Raw genomic sequence first — 23,003 nt, forward strand, 5'->3', positions numbered from 1 at the left:
TTTTTATCTGAGTTGAGCTTAGCTGCTGGAGTTTTACAGCGGTTCTGCCGCTTTCCAAAGAAGTAGTTTCAGAAGGTGTTTCTGTGGGGACTTCTGCTCTACCCCCTGACCTTTGGCTTATGGGGTGCTTCAATTCCCCATGTTTTTAATAGGCTTGTTCACACATTTCACTAAAAACCGGCACAAGCGATCTCTACACATGTGCAACTGTTTCTGTGAAAGAATGTCCACTTGTCGATTTGTGCAGCTAAACTATTGTGCAGACAGTTACCCAGAAACTCTTTGAATGCTAGGTATGAATAACTATACAAGTTTTCCTGTGACTGCTCAGGTGGTTGTGGCATCCAGAAGTTTCAGCTCCACTTGGTGAGGTCAGGCCTGGCCACAGTTATCCATCTTCTGGTCATGACCAGCTCATTTATTTCATTGTTAAGAGCATTTCTGTACCACATCCCACATAAAGTCTCGAGGCACTTAAAATATTAAAATACATATCAACATATTAAAATACAGAATGATAATGCAAACAAAAACTAGTAGATCCTTGCAGAAAGGAGGATTTAATCCCTCAGCTATCAGCAGGTGAGCAAAGGGTTAAATCCTGCCTGCCAGGAGAAAGCAAAATTCATCTCCCCCATGCAGTGGTCAATTTTGCCTGCTTGGGAACCACTGAACAAGGGATTTTGACAGGTGGGCAGAATACCCCACTTGTCAATCATTTGATATCATAGGAGTGACAGGTGGGTTGCCCCACAGGCCTGTGAAAGTTGGTCGATGGGGTCAGATAAGAATCTGGCCCATGGAATCAGAATGTGGCCCACCCCTGACCTACAGCAGTCTCAGGACCATGGAAGGTGGGGAGGAAGACCTTAATTCTTGCCACAGCCTCAAGAGAAAATCATTTTTCCACAAGGTAATTGGAGGTTTCTATTGAAAAGCAGCTTTGGAGAGACTGTGTCAGGACCATAGCAGAGTATCAGAGAATCACAGAATTATAGAATCACAGCATTGTTGAGTTTTAAGGAATCCCTAGGGGACATCTAGTCCAACCTCCTGCAACGCAGGAATCTCTACTAAATAATCCATGACAGATGGCCATCCAACCTCTGCTTAAAAACCTCCAAGGAAGGAGAGTCCACCACCTTCTGAGGGAGTCCGTCCACTGTTGAAGAGCTCTTACTATCAAAAAGTTACCGTATTTTTCCCTCTATAACACGCAGATTTTTTCTCCTAAAAAGGAAGGGGAAATGTCTGTGCGTGTTACTGAGTGAATGTGTGGTCCCTGGAGCCAAATGGCAAAAAAAATCAGGCAAAAATCAAATCATGCGTCTCGGAGAAGGGAAACCTGAAAAGAGGAAGCGGCTGCTTTCCTGCATTCTGCCTCAGGGTCTTACTGCCCACCCTCCTCTCTTTCCTTGCTGTGTTTGCTCAAACGGAACAAAGAGCAGGGAAAGCCCCTCCCCTCCAGGCAAGCAGAGGGGAAAGCAGAGTGTCGTCTCTGTGCTCCGGTGGGTGCTGCTGAAAACATGCAGGAGGAGAGAGAGAGAGAGAGAGAGAGAGAGAGAGAGAGAGAGAGAGAGCGCGAGCTGGCTGGCTGGCTTGGGTGGGTAGGTGAGGGAAAACTTTTGCCTTCCTTTCCTCCCTCCCGTTATACCCCTCTCCTGCATTCTTAGCCAGCTGCTTCTCTGCACACCCCTCTCCTGCTCCTTGTCCTTCTGTGTTTTTCCTTCCCTCCCCACTTAAAATGTGGTTAAAAAGCATGGATCCACATGGATCCTCAGGATCTTTGCATTGGGTCAGCCCAAATTCACCATCAGAGCACATAGCATGTCCATGGCTACAGCCTGCCCCCCCAAAATCACACACCCACTGTTGCCTGGGGCTGCAATGGTGCAAAAACATAGTTACAAAGCATGGATCCACAGGGATTCTCAGGATTTTTGCATTAAAAGGTAAAGGTACCCCTGCCCGTACGGGCCAGTCTTGACAGACTCTAGGGTTGTGCGCCCATCTCACTTAAGAGGCCAGGGGCCAGCGCTGTCCGGAGACACTTCCGGGTTATGTGGCCAGCGTGACAAGCTGCATCTGGCGAGCCAGAGCTGCACACAGAAACGCCGTTTACCTTCCCGCTGGTAAGCGGTCCCTATTTATCTACTTGCACCCGGAGGTGCTTTCGAACTGCTAGGTTGGCAGGCGCTGGGACCGAGCAGCGGGAGCGCACCCCGCTGCAGGGATTCGAACCGCTGACCTTTCAATCGGCAAGTCCTAGGCGCTGAGGCTTTAACCCACAGCGCCACCTGCGTCCCGGTCCCTATTTTTGCATTGGGTCACCCCAAATTCACCATCAGATCACATGTCTGTGGCCACAGCATGAAGCACAAAAATGATACATCCACTGTTTCATTCAGAATGTTTTTTCCCTTGTTTTCCTTCTCTAAAAACGATGTGCGTGTTATGGTCAGGTACGTGTTATAGAGCGAAAAATACGGTATTCCTGATGTTTAGTCGGAATCTCCTTTCTTGGTTTGAGACCTACGCTCCACAGCAGGAGAAAACAAGCTTACTCCATTTCCTATGTAACAGCCCTTCAGATAACCATCTTCAACGATCATATCACCTCTCCGACACCTATTTTCCAGGTTAAACATAACCAGCTCCCTCAACTGTTTATCATAAGACATGTTTTCCAGGCCCTTTATCATCTTGGTCGCCCTCCTCCGTACATGTTTCAGTTTGTCCCCTCAATTCCTACGCTCAATTCATTTATAAAGATGTTGAACAACACCAGGCCCAGGAGAGAACCCTGTTAACTACCTTTTACCATTATCCCAAAGCAACCATTTACATTTACATAACAGAACCCATAAATATTAATTGCGTTCCCGTAGTCATAATGGGATATGGATTTTGGGAAGCTTGCTATTAGGGCTCTGGAAGATCTTAGGTGGGAAAATCTGGCTTTGTGTTTCTGCTACAAACTACAGCTGCTTTGGCAGCTCCCAACTATTCCTGGCATATTACTTCAGAACAGTAATGTTGAGATATTGCTGGAATCATGCCATAATTGAGGAATGGCACTTTTTAAGCTTGCAACTGAGGTCAACCTTGCATAGAATATAATCAGACAGTTAGAGAGAGACTTGTGGGGCCTGAGGGCTCTTTCCATGCCAACTGCAATCAATGGCAAAATCAGCAAATATTTAAGAGGAGGGGAAGCCCCAAGCAGGGATAAATATGAGAGTCAAATCAAAGGCGTCCTCTTCCTCATGCGATTAGAACTGCTTGAAGGAAGGGGAGCGATCACCAAGCTAGCTTCGCCCTTCCATGACAAATGGAATGTGTATTAGAATTAACCATGTTTCTCACTGCTCTGCAACTTCACTTTCACATTCCAACAAGGGATCTATCTGCACTATACATTTAAAGCAGCACCACACCAATTTAAACAGCCGTGGGTTCCCCCAAAACAATCCTGGGCACAGTAGTCTGCTAAGGGTGCTGAGAGTTGTTAAGAGACACCCCCCCCCCTGCGGAAATGACTGGCAGAATCCGAGACCAGGGAGAAGAGTCGGTGGAAGAAGACTGGAAAAAGTTTAAAGACTATTTACAGAAGTACTGTAAAATTAATGAATGTTAGAAAAATGTTGGAATGAAGTTATATGGCTTTAGTAGAAATGTTATAAGGAATTAAGTACAAATAGATTATTAGTGTATTAAAGGAAAAAATAAGGTTAGAATATGTTAAGATAATTATAGGACAGAAAACAGAGGAAGATGGAAAGGAATTGCTGAAACAATTAACAGAAGTGGAATACAAAAAGGGAGGTGTGAGGAGGTCATTGAAACAAGTGAATGAAAGAAAAGATATTGAAATTGTTTGATGTGTTTTAAACTGTCTTTGTTTTGTTTTGTTAGTTTAATGTGTTAGTGTTATGTAGTGTTTTTGTTTTTGTATTGTATTGTACTGTTTATTTTTTTTGTAGTGTTTAAACTGTTGAAAAAGTAATAAATATTATTTTTTTTTAAAAAAGAGACACCCCGCCCCCACTCCCAGAGTCGTGTAACTATCAATCCTTCTTTCCACACAACTCTGGGAATTGTAGCTTTGTGGCAGAAATTCTATAAATCGCTGCATGTGCTCAATGACTTCCATGAGGGCAATGGAACACCCTCTCCTTCTCCAACCCTTTCTCTTGATCCATGTAGTTAACACATGCTTATGTCCAGTAGAATCTGTACTGAAGAGAACTACTATAATGTTTATCCAACCCAGGATCTCAAATCCTGATCCCATCTGCACTATACATCCTGCCAATTTAAAAAGTCATGGCTCCCCCCCCCCAAGAATGCTGGGAGCTGTTAAGTGCTATTAAGGGCACTGTTAGAAATTAGCCAGGCGCTGGGAGCATTTTGCCACTGGCGGGGTTCTAATTGAGACCATATGGAGATCTCAGGATGTCAGGCTGCTGACTGACATCTGGCTAGCCCCTCCAGTTTTCTTAAGCAGCTAAGCAGAAGAGCTTATTTATTGCACGTACAGTGGTACCTTGGGTTACAGATGCTTCAGATTACAGACGCTTCAGGTTACAGACTCTGCTAACCCAGAAATAGTACCTTGGGTTAAGAGCTTTGCTTCAGGGTGAGAACAGAAATCGCGTGGCGGCGGTGCGGTGGCAGCGGAGGCCCCATTAGCTAAAGTGGTGCTTCAGGTTAAGTACAGTTTCAGGTTAAGAATGGACCTCCAGAACGAATTAAGTTCTTAACCAGAGGTACCACTGTATAGCCCACTTTTTTCTCCAAGGAGTACATGGTTCACACCCCTCCTCAGTTAATCTCTACACTGACCCTGAGAGGTAGGTAAAGAGGCTGTGACTGGCCCAAGGTCAGTGAGCTTCATGGCTGAGTGGGGATATGAACACTGATCTCTCAGGTCCTAGTGCGACACTCTAACCACTACATCACACTGGCTTCCTATAGTACTTCTGCTATATAAATTAAGTAGGCAAATAAATTAAAAAATATATATATTTTAAAAAAATGTCACTTACAGAAGGATCTGAAATATTTGACTTATAACTTGACTTAGTTTTATTCTGTAATGTTTTATTTGATGTTTTAAGGTGCTGTAAACTGCTTGGAATTTTTTCCTTTAAAATCTAAAGTGGCATAGAAATGAAACTAATAATAATAAAAATAATAAACTCCATGGGAGGGGAGGAATGGTGCCTAGACATACCATTGTGGCGAATGTAACCCAGGTTTAAGGTGCCATTTGGCGATTAGCTTATATATCTGAGTTTCTAACAAACACTAATCAGTGTTAGGATGCGCAGAGTTGTTAAGGCAGAGCTTTCCAAACTGTGTGTCACGACACATTAGTGTGTCGGTTGCGGTGTGTTTTAGGTGTGTCATGCGAACACTCTCTGAACTCCTCCTAGGGCTGGAAAGGAGTTAATTTAACTTCGGGTTTGCTAGTACAGTTGTACCTTGAAAGTCAAATGGAATCCAATGTGGAAGTCCATTCGACTTCCAAAACGTTCGGAAACCAAAGTTCGGCTTCTGATTGGCTGCCTGAAGCCCCGCCAGACGTTCGGCTTCCAAAAATAGTTCGCAAACCAGAACAGTCACTTACAGGTTTGTGGTGTTCGGGAGCCAAAATGTTTGAGAACTAAGCTGTTCGAAAACCAAGGTATAACTGTAAAACTGAAGTAAAGGTAAAGGTAAAGGTACCCCTGCCCGTACGGGCCAGTCTTGACAGACTCTGGGGTTGTGCGCCCATCTCACTCAAGAGGCCAGGGGCCAGCGCTGTCCGGAGACACTTCCGGGTCACGTGGCCAGCGTGACATCGCTGCTCTGGCGAGCCAGAGCCACACACGGAAACGCCGTTTACCTTCCAAGTACTGTGTCGCAAAATGATGCACGTCTAAAAAGTGTGCCACCAACATGAAAAGTTTGGAAAACTCTGTGTTATGGAGACCCCTATACAGTGGTACCTCGGGTTAAGTACTTAATTCGTTCCAGAGGTCTGTTCTTAACCTGAAACTGTTCTTAACCTGAAGACCACTTTAGCTAATGGGGCCTCCTGCTGCTGCCGCACCAGGGGAGCACGATTTCTGTTCTTATCCTGAAGCAAAGTTCTTAACCTGAAGCACTATTTCTGGGTTAGCGGAGTGTGTAACCTGAAGCGTGTGTAACCTGAAGCATCTGTAACCTGAAGCGTATGTAACCCGAGGTACCACTGTAATAGAATCACAGAGTTGGAAGGAACCCTGAAAGTCATTCGAGTCTAAACTCTGCAATGCAGGAATCACAATATGCGGTTCCCCACCCAATTTGAAGCCGTAACAGACCCTGCTTAGCTTTGCAAATATGCTAGAAGTTTTATTGCTGCACCACTTAGTTGGAGAAAAAACCTATTAAACTTCACTCATGTTTTAAAATAAATATTTTTTTCCTTACATATGGATTTTTTTCTTTAGTTGCTTGTCTTTTTCACTTAAGAGGCTGCTACCTGGGCTACAAAGAAGAATTTATTGGCTTTGTCTTGTGGCGTAATGAGAAGTTGCAAACCTTTATACAACTGATGTGTGTGACATAAGACATATTGTATTACCTGGATAAGAAATTAGAGTAGAAATGAGCATTCATCAGGACAGGGGTGCTTGTAAAGCAGTCCTTTGCAGAACATGTGGGTGGAGTACAGGTAAATTTAAGGTCAAGCCATTTTCAATAAATATCTTATCGGTAGTTCAAGACTCCCAAAATAGATTGCTATGACAAAAGGTGATACACAGAATTGCTCAACAAAAGTTTTTTTTTTAAAAAAAGTTTCCTGTTGAGACATGGCGCACACCTTACACGGTTCAGCAACTTGGACTATATAAAGGTCTTTATAGAAATCTATTTAATTTTTTCTTTGATTATTAAATAGAAAACATGGGTGACAAATATAAATTTTCCACTCATTATTCCAAATCAGACATACGTGTAGCACACTGTGGGTGTTAGAGTAGAATAAAGCTGGTATCCTCATGGAAGGACTTTTGACTGTGTAGGGGCATCCAGTAACAGAAAGGTACTGGAAATAATTTTTTGCCCATTCTCACTCCTGTAGGTGGCATGTGGAGGGCTGCAGGGAGAAACTGGCCAAAAAACCCCCTGAAACCTACTTTCTCTCTTCGTCAGCATATGCCTCCTCTGGATCAAAGCTCTTATGTGAGCACAAGGGCATTATTATTATTATTATTATTATTATTACTCCTCTACCCATTTGGCCGGGATTGCCCCAGCCACTCTGGGCGACTGCCAACACATATAAAAAATATTATAACACCAAACATTAAGAGCTTCACAATACAGGGATGCCGTCAGATGTCTTCCTAAAGTTGTGTAGTTCTTTATCTCCTTGACATCCCACAGGGAGGGCACCACTACCGAGAAGGCCCTCTGCCTGGTTCCCCGTCACTTCATTTCCCGCAGTGAGGGAAGCAACAGAAGACCCTTGGAGCTGCACCTCAGTGTCTGGGCTGGAGAATGGAGGTGGAGACGCTCCTTCAGGTATACAGGGCCAAGGCTGCTGAGGGCTTTAAGGATCAGCATCAACAATTTGAATTATGCTCAGAAACATGCAATAGCCACCCAAAACTGGTTCAAGTATTGTTGCTGACATTAAGTGGCAGTTCATGGTGATGGTAAAGCTACATGAGCTCCTGACGCAACACCCATTCCTGAACTGTTCTACAATAAATGTTTCCTCACACCTAAAGGAGTAGACCAGAGGTTTTCAATCTTTTTAAGTCCGTGTCTCCCTTGATCAACTACATTCTTTCTGTGACACCCCTGTGGGGCTCAGGAGCCCAGCTATTTCACCCCTTGCCTGCAGAGCTGGCAGCTCTCACCCTTTTTTCAAACACCCTCCCTTGTGGAGTGTTCCCTCAGCCTCCTCTCCTCTCGCCTCTCTTGGGAGTCCTCCAGGCAGCTGCTGCCGCCACTCCTGGTCTCTGAGCTTCCCCCCACCCCAGAGAAAGGTACCTCTTCACACTGCCCCACAGGGGCCTGGGAAGCACTCTCTGGCCAGTCCTAGAGGCACCATTCGCCCAGGGAGCTTGCAACCAGGTCTGCTGCAACCAACAGCTATGCAAGCCTTTGGGAGGCAAAGACACGAGGGGGCACCAGGAAAGAGGAACAGAGGCCAGTGTTGCCTGCGGCACCCCTGACTGTCATTCAAGGCACCCCAGGGTGCCACGGCACACTGGCTGAAAACCACCGGAGTAGGCTATGGCCAATAGGTGGCAACTGGAAATGAACGTTTGTGTATTAATGGTCATGAACACTGCAGTGGCCCAGCTCCTTCTGTACCTCTTTATAAACTTACACACGAGAAAGAGGAGTATTTGCTATTGCATGCAAATGCTTTTTTGGAAAGTGGAATAGCTGAAAGAAATAAGAACGAATGAACAGAATCGTAATTCTTCTATTATTTAGTAACCTTCAGTGACTTTAATATCACTTCAAATCCCTAAAAAACAGGTTAGAAACAAATATTAGCCTTACCAGGATGGCAAAGGAATGGATCAAATTACATTTCAAGGGGAACACTGTATTTTAATTAATGCTACCTAGTGCCTTTACAGACAGCAGTCACCTTCAGTGCAGAGTGGGAGTAACAATTACACCTCCTAATCACACGACGTGAATCGGGGAAATAGTCTCCTACAGGACAGCCTATTATGAGGACCACATGGGTATTTGTCTTCTCCTTGTCTTGACATCCAACTCAGAGCACCAAAGCCAACTGTAGAGGCAGAGCCAACACTGGAAGAGGTTTTGAAGGAAATAAATAAAAACTCAGGCCTTGAATTGGGAAAAAATGAAGGGGGGGAAATCCTAAAGTGGCCATCTTGTGAAGGTTTTCGCTCACTATGCAAGTGTGCAAAACTTTACTAGAGCCAGCTACGGGTGTCACTTGTGCATTGCCAAAAAAAAAGAAAAAAAAAGAGAGGAAATGCATGAACCAACCAAAGAAAAGCACACAGATTTACAAAAATAAAATAAAATGGTATGTGCTAATAAACATAAGTGCATGCATTTGTGTTCATGCACACATAAGTATGTATATTTGTGTGTTCATGCACAAACTTATTGAAATAATTCTCACAGAATCACAGAGTTGGAAGAGACCCTGAGGATCATTTAGTCCAACCCCCTGCAGTGTAGGAATATGCAGCTGACCCTTAAGAGGATTCGAACCTACAGCCTTGGTGTTATCAGCACTGCACTCTAACCAATTAAGCTTTGCTACAAAGCATAGTGATATTGTATGAACAGGGGATAAGCAGGCAAAACCAGAGCAGTGCACGGAAACGCTGTTTACCTTCCTGCCGGAGCGGTACCTATTTATCTACTTGAACTGGGGTGCTTTCAAACTGCTAGGTTGGCAGGAGCTGGGACCAAACAACGGGAGCTCACCCCGTCACGGGGATTCGAACCACCGACCTTTCGATCAGCAAGCTCAAGAGGCACAGTGGTTTAACCCACAGCGCCACCTGCGTCCCATACTAATATATATAAGGTATGCTTAATTCAAGGCAGTGGAACTGTTTGGCTTCCTTGACCGTTATCAACTCCCGCGTTATCAACTCCTGGCAGCATAGAAGTTTTCTCAAGGGCACACTCTTCTGAAGGCTGATTGCCTTTAATAGTAGGAGATGAAACCTTTTTAAAAAAACTTCCAAACTGAGTTGGAAGGGATTATTTCATCTTGTGGAAGATCCGGTCCTGGAATGGCAAGAGTAAACACTGGAGACCATACAGATCTGGAGCTGCTGTTTCCTCTAGGCCGTGGATAGGGAGCTGTGGGCCTCCACACGTTTTAGAGTAGACTACAACTTACATCAGCGCCAGACAGCATAGCTCATTGCCAGGGATTGTGGGAGTTGTAGTCCAGCAACAACTGGCAGATCACAGGTTCACCTCCCCCCCCCCAAAAAAAAATAGGTAAGTGACTTTCTATTAAAAGTCCCCTCTTCCTAGATGGTAACAGTGATAGGCTTTATAAAGACTGCTTTCGTAGTTTCTCATTCTACAAAGCTTACTGAGAAACATGAGGTTCAACAGGCCCCCCACGTTTCACGAAAAGAACAGGAATTGAAAGTTTAGCAGAAAGGAAGATTTGGCAGCAGCTGTGGCAGCAAAGCTCAAAATGAGGCAAATCAGGCTCAAACCCAAATTCTGAAGGGTCTGGGCTTGCCTGGAGTGAATATTTTTGAGCTGGGAAAGTTCACTTTCTGAACTTCCCCCATAGTTGAACTTTGCTTCCTTTACTAAAAATTGTAATTGCAAATTTGGAAAAGAATACAAAGGAAGAGTCGCATTTGCCAGCCATAAAGTTTACTCTCCCATGATACTTTGTCTTGAGAAGCTTTGGTTTCCACGAGGAGTATGAAAGCAAATTTGGTGTCCCCCCCTTTATTATTTTAAGTTGAAATTTATCCTAATCAAATAAAGAGATAATCTCCAAAGAACCTCTTTGTGCAGGCAAAGTTGGAACGAACACCTCCTAACCCACAGCAATCTGAATATCTTTCACACAAGAAACTCTGTTGACAAGAAGCATGCTGAAATGTGGACACATCATATATTAGAGAAGAAGATATAAAGTACACCATACTGGTAAAGAACTATTTAAAAATGCATTAAAGAAGCTGTGTTAAATACAATGCTAATTAGAGATTAAGATGGCTTTTACTCGCAGGCACCCTTTAATCACTTATATTTACTTTGGACAGCACCTTTACTTTTATTTACTTCTTCTGCATCAAATGAGGGGAACAAAGCAGCTCTATCATCTGTACCTTAAACCGTCTGCGTGTGTATCATTAGGGCACACTGCAGAAGAGAGGACTCCTCAGAAACACAGAATTGTATAGTTGGAAGGGAAATAGGCAAAGGTAGTGAATAGGTCTACTGTTGCTACCTCTTTAAACAGCATTAACTCAAGAGTCTGGATGAAGTCTGGACAGGTGGACAACCATAAATTTCTGCGTATTACATTTCTACACACTTTTTGCCTACTTTCTGCAAGCTACCCAGGAAGGAGTTGCACTGATGCCAGACAAGGCAGATCAGGAATTGCTGGTTGATGTTAGACAAATAATGAAGGGAGCTTCTACTTTGAATGCAGAAGATCCCAGGTTCAATTCATGGCATCTCCAGGGAGAACCAGAAAAGAATCCTTCCTGAAAGCAGGAACGAGAGCAGCTGCTAGTCAGTGTAGACAATACTGAGCTAGACGGACCAATGGTCTAACTCTGTGTAAGGCAATTGTGTATGTTTCCCCTCTCCACTATTATTTATGGTGCCATATCATATATATGGACACGGGTGGCGCTGTGGGTTAAACCACAGAGCCTAGGACTTGCCGATCAGAAGGTCGGCGGTTCGAATCCCTGCGACGGGGTGAGCTCCCGTTGCTCGGTACCTGCTCATGCCAACCTAGCAGTTCAAAAGCACGTCAAAGTGCAAGGAGATAAATAGGTACCGCTCCGGCGGGAAGGTAAACGGCATTTCCGTGCGCTGCTCTGGTTCGCCAGAAGAGGCTTAGTCTTGCTGGCCACATGACCCAGAAGCTGTATGCTGGCTCCCTCGGCCAATAAAGCGAGATGAACGCTGCAACCCCAGAGTTGGCCACGACTGGACCTAATGGTCAAGGGTCCCTTTACCTTTACTATCATATATATGTTCCCTGAAATCAGTGCTATTTTTCTAGAAGAAGAGGCTCCAGAACTCAGCACAAACATTTTCCTTGTTCTCTTAGAATGATAATAGCGTCCACCTGAGAGGTGCCAGAACTGATTTTTGACAAATTCTGGCTGGAAAAAAGTCCTACCTGAAATTGATATATCTCACTGCTTATTCAAGCTGCCTCATTCTTCAAATTGTGATAAAACCTGAGTGTATGTCATGAGAAGGGCAACAGATCTCCCATCTCGTTTTATTCATTTTTTTATTTCCCTCAAAAGCAATGTGTTTTCTAAGCGAGGCTTTTCATGCTCTGACCTTGGCATCCACCGGGACCATACTGTGATTTATATTGAGAATTCCAAGCCTCATCTAATCTTATAAATAAATGTAAAATGTATAAAACAATTACCCTAGAATAAAATTGAATTTTATCTCTCTGTAATCAGTTTTTGTCTATGCTACAAATTTCTGTGTTTGAATACAATTCAAAAATTAATAACAGACATAATTTATTTTCTGACTTTTCATTACTGTGACATTTTAGCAATTTTTTATATATATACACAGGCTTAAATTTTATCTAGGGCTTCAACCCCACAGTTTATTTTTAGCCATGGGGCACTCTTCTGGAATTTCTATTTAAGGAATACGCTTGTTCAAGAAATACACTTCTCATTTACAAACCAAAATATACAGCATAATGAAATGGAGGGAGGGAAGAAGGCTTTGCTACAATGTAAAGATAGATTAGGGAGGGGAAGTGTTGCGTTGCATGTCAACGATCCAAGGACTTATGTGTTCTTTTGATGTTGGCTGCAAGAAGTCAAGTTTAGTGGGCAATAACATAGAAAATTATAGGAAAGTTACTGTGTGTGTCTGCTATTTGCTTGTATGTTATTTTATACTATTTTATGCTTGTATGTATATTTTATATTGTATAATATTTTATTTTATACTGCTTGTATGTTTTATCATTGTTTTCTTTTTATCGGGGTATTATAGCTACACTCAAGTGTTGTGTGCTCCTCCATCCACTTTTCTTAAACAGGTAAAATATATGCTTGGCTTTTATGGTTTTGGTCCCAGATATGGCTAGGCATATGACCATCATAATTGGCAATCATAAAGCCTGTCCAGTTTGCATTCTCCACCTCTTATTTCATGCGACAGAAGCTAAAAACTAGCCTCTAACTCTTGATATCTCTTTGCCTTTGATCCTGCAGGCCATTCAGCCATACACTTATCTTTACAGTCTGTTAACCTTCATATGACTATTTAACTATTGTTATGGCTGCTGTAGGGGTTAGTAAATTGTTATGTAAAGTGAATATGTAATGTGAATTGTTATGTAAAGGTGTTAGTGAATTGTTATGTTTCCAGTGTTGTGAGCTGCTTTGAGCATGGCAAACCACAGGAAAGTATAATTTGCCACTGGGGATGCTTGCTTCAGCCTGCCTTACTCACCTTCCACCTATAAGGTTTTTCCCCGTTTTTTTTATTATTTTAAAAATTGCTTTACTATTGAATTGATGTTTGATTTTTTTTAAAAAAAAACATGTCCCGTCCCATCCCCCCCCCCCCACTGCTCTGGAATCCACTTGTTAGATGAAGCTGAAAATGTTCAAACCAAACCAAATAGGAGCATTCATAAGGGAGCTGTCTGCCAGAAAAACTGATGGTGCTTTCTGACATTTAAAGTCTAGGCATAAAAGTTGTGGGATGAAGGGAGATTTGGCAGGCACTACTGCCATTAGCAATGGAGCTACCGGTACTTTGGATGTGAAGGTTTGGGGGATTGTGAGTTGACTTACTGGTAAGCATATGCTCAGTTAAATTTTTGACGAAGTGCTAACTATTGGATTGGAAGTGTTACGCTGCAGGGGTTGCAATTGTTGTTACTTATTATGGCTATTGCACGTCAACTGTTTTCTGTGAACCGTTTTGATAGCAAGTGTATTTGTGGAAAATGTGGCACGTAAATAAATTGCCTGTGACTACACAAAATATGAGTGATTGTGATGGTAAGCAAGTGAGCTGTATGTCACTCTGAAATAGGAGTTAGGGCCTGAAGAGAATTTATAGATAGTACTCAGCAGTATTGAGACTGGCTTATGTGCACTGAAAGGCGAGTCAAGACTTCTGCCCTTTTCTTTTTTAGTCACATAGCTACTTTTTCTATAAGGCCAAGCTTCCCAAACTGTGGTCCACAGACAGGTAATCCATGGTATTTCCATAAATATATATTTAAAATCCATACACTGTCTAGCACAGTCCATTACAATTGCTACAGCAGGCAGAAAAACCATTAAGTGGTCTGCTAAGGCCCTCAGCCATTTCTGGACGTGGTCCATGGCTGGGGAAGAGTGGGGGGAACTACTGTTCTAAAGCCTATAAGAAACAAGTTATGATGGGACATTTGTCCAGGTCCATCCAATTAAAGATGCAGTACCTCAATCTCATAGGACGGATTCTAGGGTTGGAAAATTACATTGGGCTTTGTCCACAGAAAGTTAGGTGCATCTAAATTTTGCTTAAGAGATTGCACTTGAAATCATACAGAGTTAACACCTCAACTCTTGAACATGCACAGATTTGTGATAATTTAGGAGTGAATTGAAAGCAGGTTTATCAAATGTCATTTGAACAAGTTGCATCTTAACCCTTCCACTGTACTTTGAAAACTGGGGATGCGGGTGGCACTGTGGTCTAAACCACCAAGCCTCTTGGGCTTGCTGATCGGAAAGTCGGCTGTTCGAATCCCCAGAACAGAGTGAGCTTTTGTTGCTCTGTCCCAGCTCCTGCCAACCTAGCAGTTCAAAAGCACACCAGCGCTAGTAGATAAATAGGTACCGCTGTGGCAGGAAGGTAAATGGCGTTTCCGTGCGCTCTGGTTTCCATCACGGTGTCCCGTTGTGCCAGAAGCGGTTTAGTCCTGCTGGCAACATGACCTCTATCTTTTACTTTGAAAACTGCCCCAACCACCATCAGTACCAACATGCCTCCATCTTTTCAATATGCAGTGCAGCAAAAGGCATTGATTGGCCACAGCACAGGACACCAAAGGGACCCAGCAAGAGCAGTTAGCTGAAGAAATAGTTAAAATTAAAATGCAGCTGAACAACATTGAGGAACAGCTGGTGCAATTCTATGCTTGATGGCAAAGTAATGAAGCTCTTGGTGGCTTGACAAGACAAGCTACAAGCTTGAATGAAATTGTTCAGCTAAAAGAATTAGAATGAAGTTGATGACGGATGCGTTACTGAACATGACAGGGTGTCATCTATTTTAAACAGGATCTTTACTAGGATGTACTGAAAGAAATTTTTCCACTACCGTGAACCCACTAAAGCTTTTTTCAGTAAAATCTTATTGGAGCTTATTCAGACAATAGGCTAGCTCCAACTGTTACTATTTAATTTTTTTTTTAAAAAAGACACTATAATCTATTTTCAGTGCTAATAATTCAAATCTGGGGGTGGGGTGGGATAACCTGTGTTATTCTTCTATATCCATTCCACAAAAAAAGTACCGTATTTTTCGCTCTATAAGACGCACCAGACCATAAGTCGCACCTAGTTTTTGGAGGAGGAAAACAAGAAAAGAAATATTCTGAATCTCAGAAGCCAGAAAAACAAGAGGGATTGCTGCGCAGTGAAAGCATCAATCCCTCTTACTGTTCTGGCTTCTGAAATAGCTGCGCAGCCTGCATTCGCTCCATAAGACGCACACACATTTCCCCTTACTTTTTAGGAGAGAAAAAGTGAGTCTTATAGAGCAAAAAATATGGTAACTCTAACTCTTGCTACAACTCATAACTCTGCAGTGCACTCCATTTCTTACCTATAGGGTGTCTCAAAGGGCACATGCTGAAGTGCTTGGCTCCTGCAGGCTTTATAAGTACATGTAATAAAAAGGGCATGACCTGGCATAGCTCAGTTGGTAGAGCATGAGACTCTTAATCTCAGGGCTGTGGGTTCAAGCCCCAGGTTGGGTGAAAGATTCCTGCATTGCAGGGGGTTGGGCTAGATGACCCTCGTGGTCCCTTCCAACTCTGCAATTCTATGATTTCAACTAAACCTTAAGAAAAACTTCCTGATAGTGTGAGCTGTTTATTAGCGGAAGAGACTGACTTAGATAGTGGTGGAATAGTGGTGGTATTTTTGGAGTCCATTCTAAGCCTTGATACCTACCAGAGCAGGTATGAGGAACCTATGGTTCTCCAACATGGCCAGCACTCAGGATGATGGAAGGTGCAGTCCAATATCCCGAGGGCCACAGGTTCCTCCTGCCTCATTTTCACGAACAACAGTTTGCTTTAAGTACTCTTAAAACCTCCCTATTAGTTGTGCAATACTGTACTGCAGAGTTCAAATGAAAAAGAAAATCCATATGGCTAATCTCTGCAAGCCAATAATGTCCAAGTGAGAAGCTCAAATTTATTTCATCCATCAAAGACAACCCGAACAAGGAAAAAGGTACTATTTCAACAGAATTCTAAGTTGCTTTGTTCAATCACTTTGACAAATGTCAAAACATTACCTTTCCCTGCCTTGCATTTAACACTGTTCCTTGAAGCTTGAATGTGTTCGTTTATACTTGCATAAATATCAGTGCAGACCTCTGCAGATTCCTGTTCTGTATGCTGCACAATGACATGACTCAACCAAATCCATAACCTTTGAAAATAAACTTTACACCTTTCTTCTGGGGTATCAGATATAGCTCAGAAGCATAATTACACTACAATAGCACTAGTCAAATCTAGGTCACCTAGACTGTGTGTGACAGACATGAAATACTGGAGTCTCAGCTCAAAGACATTCCCTTTATGACATAGTTGCAGGTTTTTGAAGCTTCACTGCTAATAAGAAATTCCTCCTCACTAAAGCGGTATTATTTTGGCACTGTCTTTGTAATATAGCACTTGATATAAAAAAGATGTCCCATATGTGAAGCAGCAAATTCCAACCCTGCCGGTTCAATGGTTAAATATAATTAATATGATTTCTAAAAACAGCATTGCAAACATAAGTAAATGTCACCAGTTGTACACTTTCATATGAAGGCCTGGAGAGCGTCGCAAATTGGAAGTGTAGACGGGGAATTTCATGCACTTCTCAGTTAATACACATAGCCGCCAAGTGATTGCTGAAGCTACTGGACTGGATCCAGAAAATATTAACCAGAATCCTCCTTATGCTTTCTGCCTCTTCATCCCACTAGAACAGGGGTCAGCAAACTTTTTCAGCGGGGGGCCGGTCCACTGTCCCTCATACCTTGGGGTGGGGCCGGGCTATATTTTTTGGGGGTGGGAAATGAACCAATTTCTATGCCCCACAAATAAAGCAGAGGTGCATTTAAAATAAAAGCACACATTATACTCATGTAAAAAGACCAGGCAGGCCCCACAAATAACCCAGAGATGCATTTTAAATAAAAGGACACATTCTACTCATGTAAAAAGACGCTGATTCCCGGACCGTCTGCGGGCCGGATTGAGAAGGCGATTGGGCCAATTAGTGGTCCAATAATTTAGAAGAATTTGGCAGTGAGGCCTTGTACAAGCAGAATTGCCTTTCCATGTATGCAAGAACCTAAAAAAAAGCCGGCTAGATCAGGCCAAAGGCCCATCAAATACAACAAGTGCTATTTTTCTAGAAAAAGAGGTGTCAGAACTTAGCATGAGCATCTTGTTCTCTCAGAATGCCAATGGCGCTCACCTGAGAGGTGCCAGAACTGAGTTCCAGCAGGGGGAAAAGCCCTGATTACAACACTTGTTTCCACAGCAGCTAACCACGCCACTGAATAGCCATAAAACCACACATTTTGTCAATTTATGCTGGCTCTCAAAACATCTCTTGGAGTCTATGCATATCGCTTGGCAATGCTTGAAATTACCACTATTTCCCCCTTTTATGGGTACCCTCATTACTGGCATTCAGGTGCCAGTTGAAAATCTGGTTCTCGTTCAGGACTTTGCACATTATCACCATGGTTATCAGAATTTGATCTTGTGTTATCTTTTATTGTATTTTCCCTAGAAATATATGATGGTGTATTGACTTTATTTCAACTTGCTCAGAGATCCTAGGATGCAGACCAGGAATAAGTAAGTGCTCTTCATTCAATTCACAATACAGTGGTACCTCGGTTTAAGAACAGTTAGGTTTAAGAACGATTTGGTTTACAAACTCCACAAAACTGGAAATAGTGTCTTGGTTTGAGAACTTTACCTCAGTCCAAGAATGGAATCGCCTCAGTTTAAAAACAGTTTCAGTTTAAGAACGGACTTCCGGAACGGATTAAGTTCGTAAACCGAGGTACAATTTTGAAATATTTGGCCCAGATATCCCCACTTGTTCCAACAATATTCCTGTGTCTTCATCCTCAACCTGCTAGTCTCCCAGATTTCAAAGGAATGTGCCTCAAGTATGCGATTCTAGACCTAAGGCAAGGTGATCAGATACACACTGTTGGCGCATAGCTCCATCTAGTGGCGACAGGTACTATAACACTATCTTTCATTTTTTTGATATGTTTCCACACATACATGTCTGGCGAGTGCATTTGTTTGTGTGTGCTATGTGCAGCAAATGTGGATGTGTGGTCTGCTTGTGTGCTGCATGTACTTGTGCAAATATTGGCTATGCTCACTTTGAGTGTGGCCTTCAAGCTGAAAAAAGCTACCCAACTTGGAATTCAACTTGGAAAATGTCTGTCTGCCTGCTCCCTCCCCCCAATTTCCCCCCTTTTATTTGATGTTTAAAAGCACATTTGGGATTTTGCCTCTTAGAAAAATGAATAAATTCAAATGTCATATTCCAGGTCAGCCACAACAATGTTTATTTGGTGAGTTTCAAAGCCATCTATTCAAATTCATATTAAAAATGTCTCAGTTGCATGAAGTGCAGCAAACAGTGTTTGTGTTTCTTTAGAATGCTATTATAATTTATAGTATAAAGGTAAAGGGACCTCTGACCATTAGGTCCTGTCGTGGCCGACTCTGGGGTTGCAATATACTGTGCTATAAATTTCCACAGCATCTATCAAGAGTGGCTAGTACAAAAGTACTATCAAGTACAAAAAGTAACAATATTGGAATTTATTCCCATTTAATTCTCCCTTCCCATAAGGCCACAGAAATTTTAAACCAGAACAGTTAGACAAATTTCCCTGGTTATGGGGAAAACGAAAATAACAGTTTCGAGCTACTAGTGTCAGATCTTTGCAAGAACTCACTGCTCCATTTCTTCTTGTATTTGACAGCTACCACTGCCAATATTTTAATCCAGATGGGAGGGGAAACAAACCATTATCTGGTGATTTGATACTCATAATAATTCTGCTCCTTACCCAATTACTGATGGGTGGATGACTATGATGAGGAATCCAACTTTCTTTCTGTTCAAATTAAATTCACTTGGATTCCCAACCTCTCCTTGTTTTGAATCAAAGAACGATAAGAGAGAGAGAGAACATTCACCCTCCCCTAATTAACGAAAAACAAAACTAAGAATCCTGCAAATTTCCTGCTCATACATGTCTAACTGAAGGCCATAAAATGAAAGAGAAGGAATCATTTATATTCACAGAATAGTTAAAGATGTGGAAATGAGGAACAACATGGAAGTTGAAGGTCTGTGAAATTGACTTCTTGCACCTTCAAAATACAGTACTGAGCACAAATTGGAAGTGGAAGAAGAGTAATTTCTTTCCTGGTTAGATATGTATGCAAAAAACAATTGGAGGAAGATGTCATAGACAATATGTTATCTGTAGCACCTAATTCAGATTTTAATGGATGCCCGCCTCACTTTGAGAACCATTCTTGCCATTCTTTGCAAAAATTATATTACAAGGTGCTTGTTAACTATTCTGAGTTTCTTGTTCAAATCACTTTGAGAACTTCAGTTTAAAAGTCTTTTTAGATTGTAAAACAAAAAAAACAAACTATTTTTTAAAAAAAACTTTCTATTTTGTATTCTTGCGTGTAATGTAATATTTCTTTTGAACACACCAAGGTAACAGAATGCAAGAACAAGTACAAGTTCAGAACATGATTTTCAAACACCAGCTCAACCCAGACACCTGTTTTCAAGATGGCAAGGAGGAATGCACAACACAGTGATGGCATCATCCCACACTATTTAATGGGGAGAAAGTAGGAGAAGGGAAGACAGAAAATACACTATTGTAGTGATCTACTTCAAGAAAGATCTTTGAAATACATTGATCTACTAGCGGTACTTTGGAACTAGAGCAACTATTTCATCATTCCAGCAATATATAAGACAAGACAGCATCTCCCTCAAGAAGTTAAAATTGATCAGGCTAGTTGGTAACTTAACAGGATACATTTTCCCCCTATTCATCTATTTTATTATTATTTTCTTTAACAAAAGGACTCTGGTTTATCTTTCAGCCCCCACCCCTTCCCATTCCTCTAAGCTGTTTTCCTCCAAGAGGGCCTCTTTGAGCCCTTCTAATAATCTGATCAAAGTAACTCCTACCATCTGGAAGTCTCTCCAGATATCCAGTCTGACATGCATGCCAGAATAAAAAGAAAAACAATCAAATTTAGCAGAATATATCACAATTCCAGAGAACGTAACAATCCAGCATGTACAGCAGTACAAGAGCAATAAAAACATAGTTTTTGCTGCAGAATGTGGACGTTCCATGCACACTATAGCCTCTCTATTTGTTATGGGAGCGTTTCAAATGACCTCCCAGCTGGCTTTGAATAATCACATAACCAGTGTGTCATTTGAACTCCTGACAACTATCTGTGCCCAGGAATTATGTGCTGTCTGACCGCACTTCCTTGCTCCCAACATCCCACAGGATACTGTCAAAACTGACTGCAGATGACAAAGCTGTCTGCAAATGTGATATGAAGGCTGGCAACATTCCCTTGCCTTATGGGAATCCTTGCAGACAACCACAGTATCAATATTCATAGTATCCATAGCAGTGACCAGAGGATAAATTAGCACTGGGAGAAGTGCAGAGAGAAGAAACGCCATGATGCACCTGTAGCAACACAGCTCATGCCTTCATCTGCCCCAACTGCAACAAAACATGTCTCTCTCATATCAATCTTTGCAGCCACTGGAGGCCCTGTTTTTCATCCCCGAAGGAACACTCTTCCGTTGTCTCCTGAGGCAGATGGGTGTCAACAAGTAACAGTTGAGTTTTTCAATCTATAAGACTTTCAAAACCCTGTGGTAGCCAATAAAGACCTCATGAAAAATAAAGTTATCAGTGACCACTAGTCATAATGGCTATATGCTACTTTAGAGACAGAAGACTTCTGAATATCACTTGCTGTGGATCACATGCAGGAAAGAGCTATTTTGTGGGCTTCTCATAGGTATCTGGTTAGCTAATGTGAAAACACTATAGTGGACTCGATAGAGCTTTGTTCTGACCCAGCAGGGATCTTATTACTTTCTTACCAAGCAAACCAGAATAGCAGAATCACACTACTCCACCAAATTCATGTTCTATTCCCACAAGCACTGAAGTGGGAGGAGGTAATTCAGATGCTGACACTTTTTGTAAAATGAGATGCCAGGTCTCGGTGGCATCACACTAAGCCGAGTGTGAGGTGGGCAAGAGGAAGAAAGCACGATTTTACACGCTGACAGACCTATGGAACTCCAGTTCCCAAACTGTGAATTTAGAAGTCTGTGATCAAGCTAGACTGGGAGCTGCATTAAATTTTCTTGTGCGGGTAAAAAGGTCATGTCCGAGTCTGTCCTGGCAATTACTGTTCCACGAAGAATCAGACTTTGAAATACGTGCAGAGATGGGAGAGAATGTCGCTACTTTCCTTTTAAACCACTATGACTGCGCAGCCAAAGTGATATTTAAGCTGAGAACCCTTGAAAACTTACTCCAGACTTTAGAGTCTAAAAGAAACTCAGGTTACTATCAGCGTTCTGTATTTCTCAGTGAGGGGGTAAGACTAACGGGGATCAACTTTTAATAGGATAAACGCCATGCAAGTCAAGAGGAGATTGCAGATTCCACTTTACTATTACATGTATTTTTATTATTAGGGACAGCACAGGAGACAACACCCTGCACTCCCCCTTCTTCCTCCTCCTCCAGTGCTCCCATGCTATGAGGCTCTTGCAAACAGCATCAGCCAATTTAAGCTGCGGGGCTTTCCAAACAAGTGCCAAATAAGCAATCCTATAACTGCTCGAAGTAACAGAACACCAAGGATGCAGCCTCGGGAAAAGGCTGCCGTTACCTTTCATTTTATTTTTTTTTGCTCCAGCCGGTACCGCCCAGAGCTTGCCAAACACGCGCGAGGTTCAGAAGACACTCCTTCTGCGTGCAGGCGCCGCTCCCTCCAGCTGCTGCCGCCGCCGCAGCTCAGCGCCGAGCCCTCAGGATCATAGACTCGCGCGACCCGCCCACTTCCGGAATCCTTTAGAAAGCAGGGCCCTCAGGGCGGAAGTGGAAAGGGAGGGGCGGAGGACTCTCGGGATTGATACTAACTGTGATCGTAGCGCGCCTTTCTCTCTCCCCGCAACAAGCAAATGGCAACAACCTTTTTCTGTGTTCTAATGCGGGTCTTTATTCGATGGGGCATTACGTACAAGCTAAACAAGCTATAGTTTAGGACCCCACTCTCTTGGGGGCCCCAAAAAAAATTAAAAGGAAAAAAACCCCTGGATGTACATTTCCAAAATATAAGATAAAAAACAAATAAAATAAAACTTACATACAGCAACAGTGTTTTGTGTTGTGTAGGCTCCTATGATGTAAGTAATGGGCCCCACCTGCTAGCCTGCTCCCTAAAATATCCCTGGTTTGCTCATTTCTATATACAGTGGTACCTCGGGTTACATACGCTTCAGGTTACAGACTCCGCCAACCCAGAAATAGTACCTCAGGTTAAGAACTTTGTTTCACGATGAGAACAGAAATCGTGCTCTGGCAGCACAGCGGCAGCAGGAGGCCCCATTAGCTAAAGTGGTGCTTCAGGTTAAGAACAGTTTCAGGTTAATAACGGACCTCCGGAACGAATTAAGTACTTAACCCGAGGTACCACTGTATAGGGTGCCTACATTCTGCATGTACAAATGGCTTTAGATACCTATTAGGTCCATAAATTACCATATAGCATATATTCAACACGAAAAACAGCGACAATTTGTTGTTGACAAAGGACAGCTGGACATATAAAGGGCCCCATTACCTTCAGTAGCTTAGGGCCTCACCAAACCTAAATCCGGCCCTGTGCA

At 42.6% G+C, this 23,003-nt stretch overlaps 1 protein-coding gene across 1 annotated transcript in view; it reads right to left on the reverse strand.

Annotated features, from left to right (window-relative positions):
- MIPOL1 (mirror-image polydactyly 1) overlaps positions 1 to 22,194 on the reverse strand; it is a 192,761-nt gene extending 170,567 nt beyond the window's left edge. Inside the window, exon 1 of the mRNA XM_083741529.1 lies at positions 22,004 to 22,194. The gene's annotated coding sequence lies outside the window, so the exon portion shown is untranslated. The remainder of the gene's footprint in view (positions 1 to 22,003) is intronic.
- Positions 22,195 to 23,003: the final 809 nt, after the last annotated feature.

This window comes from Podarcis gaigeae (assembly GCF_964106915.1).
Source record: "Podarcis gaigeae genome assembly, chromosome: 1".
In the NCBI taxonomy this organism is placed as follows: domain Eukaryota; kingdom Metazoa; phylum Chordata; class Lepidosauria; order Squamata; family Lacertidae; genus Podarcis; species Podarcis gaigeae.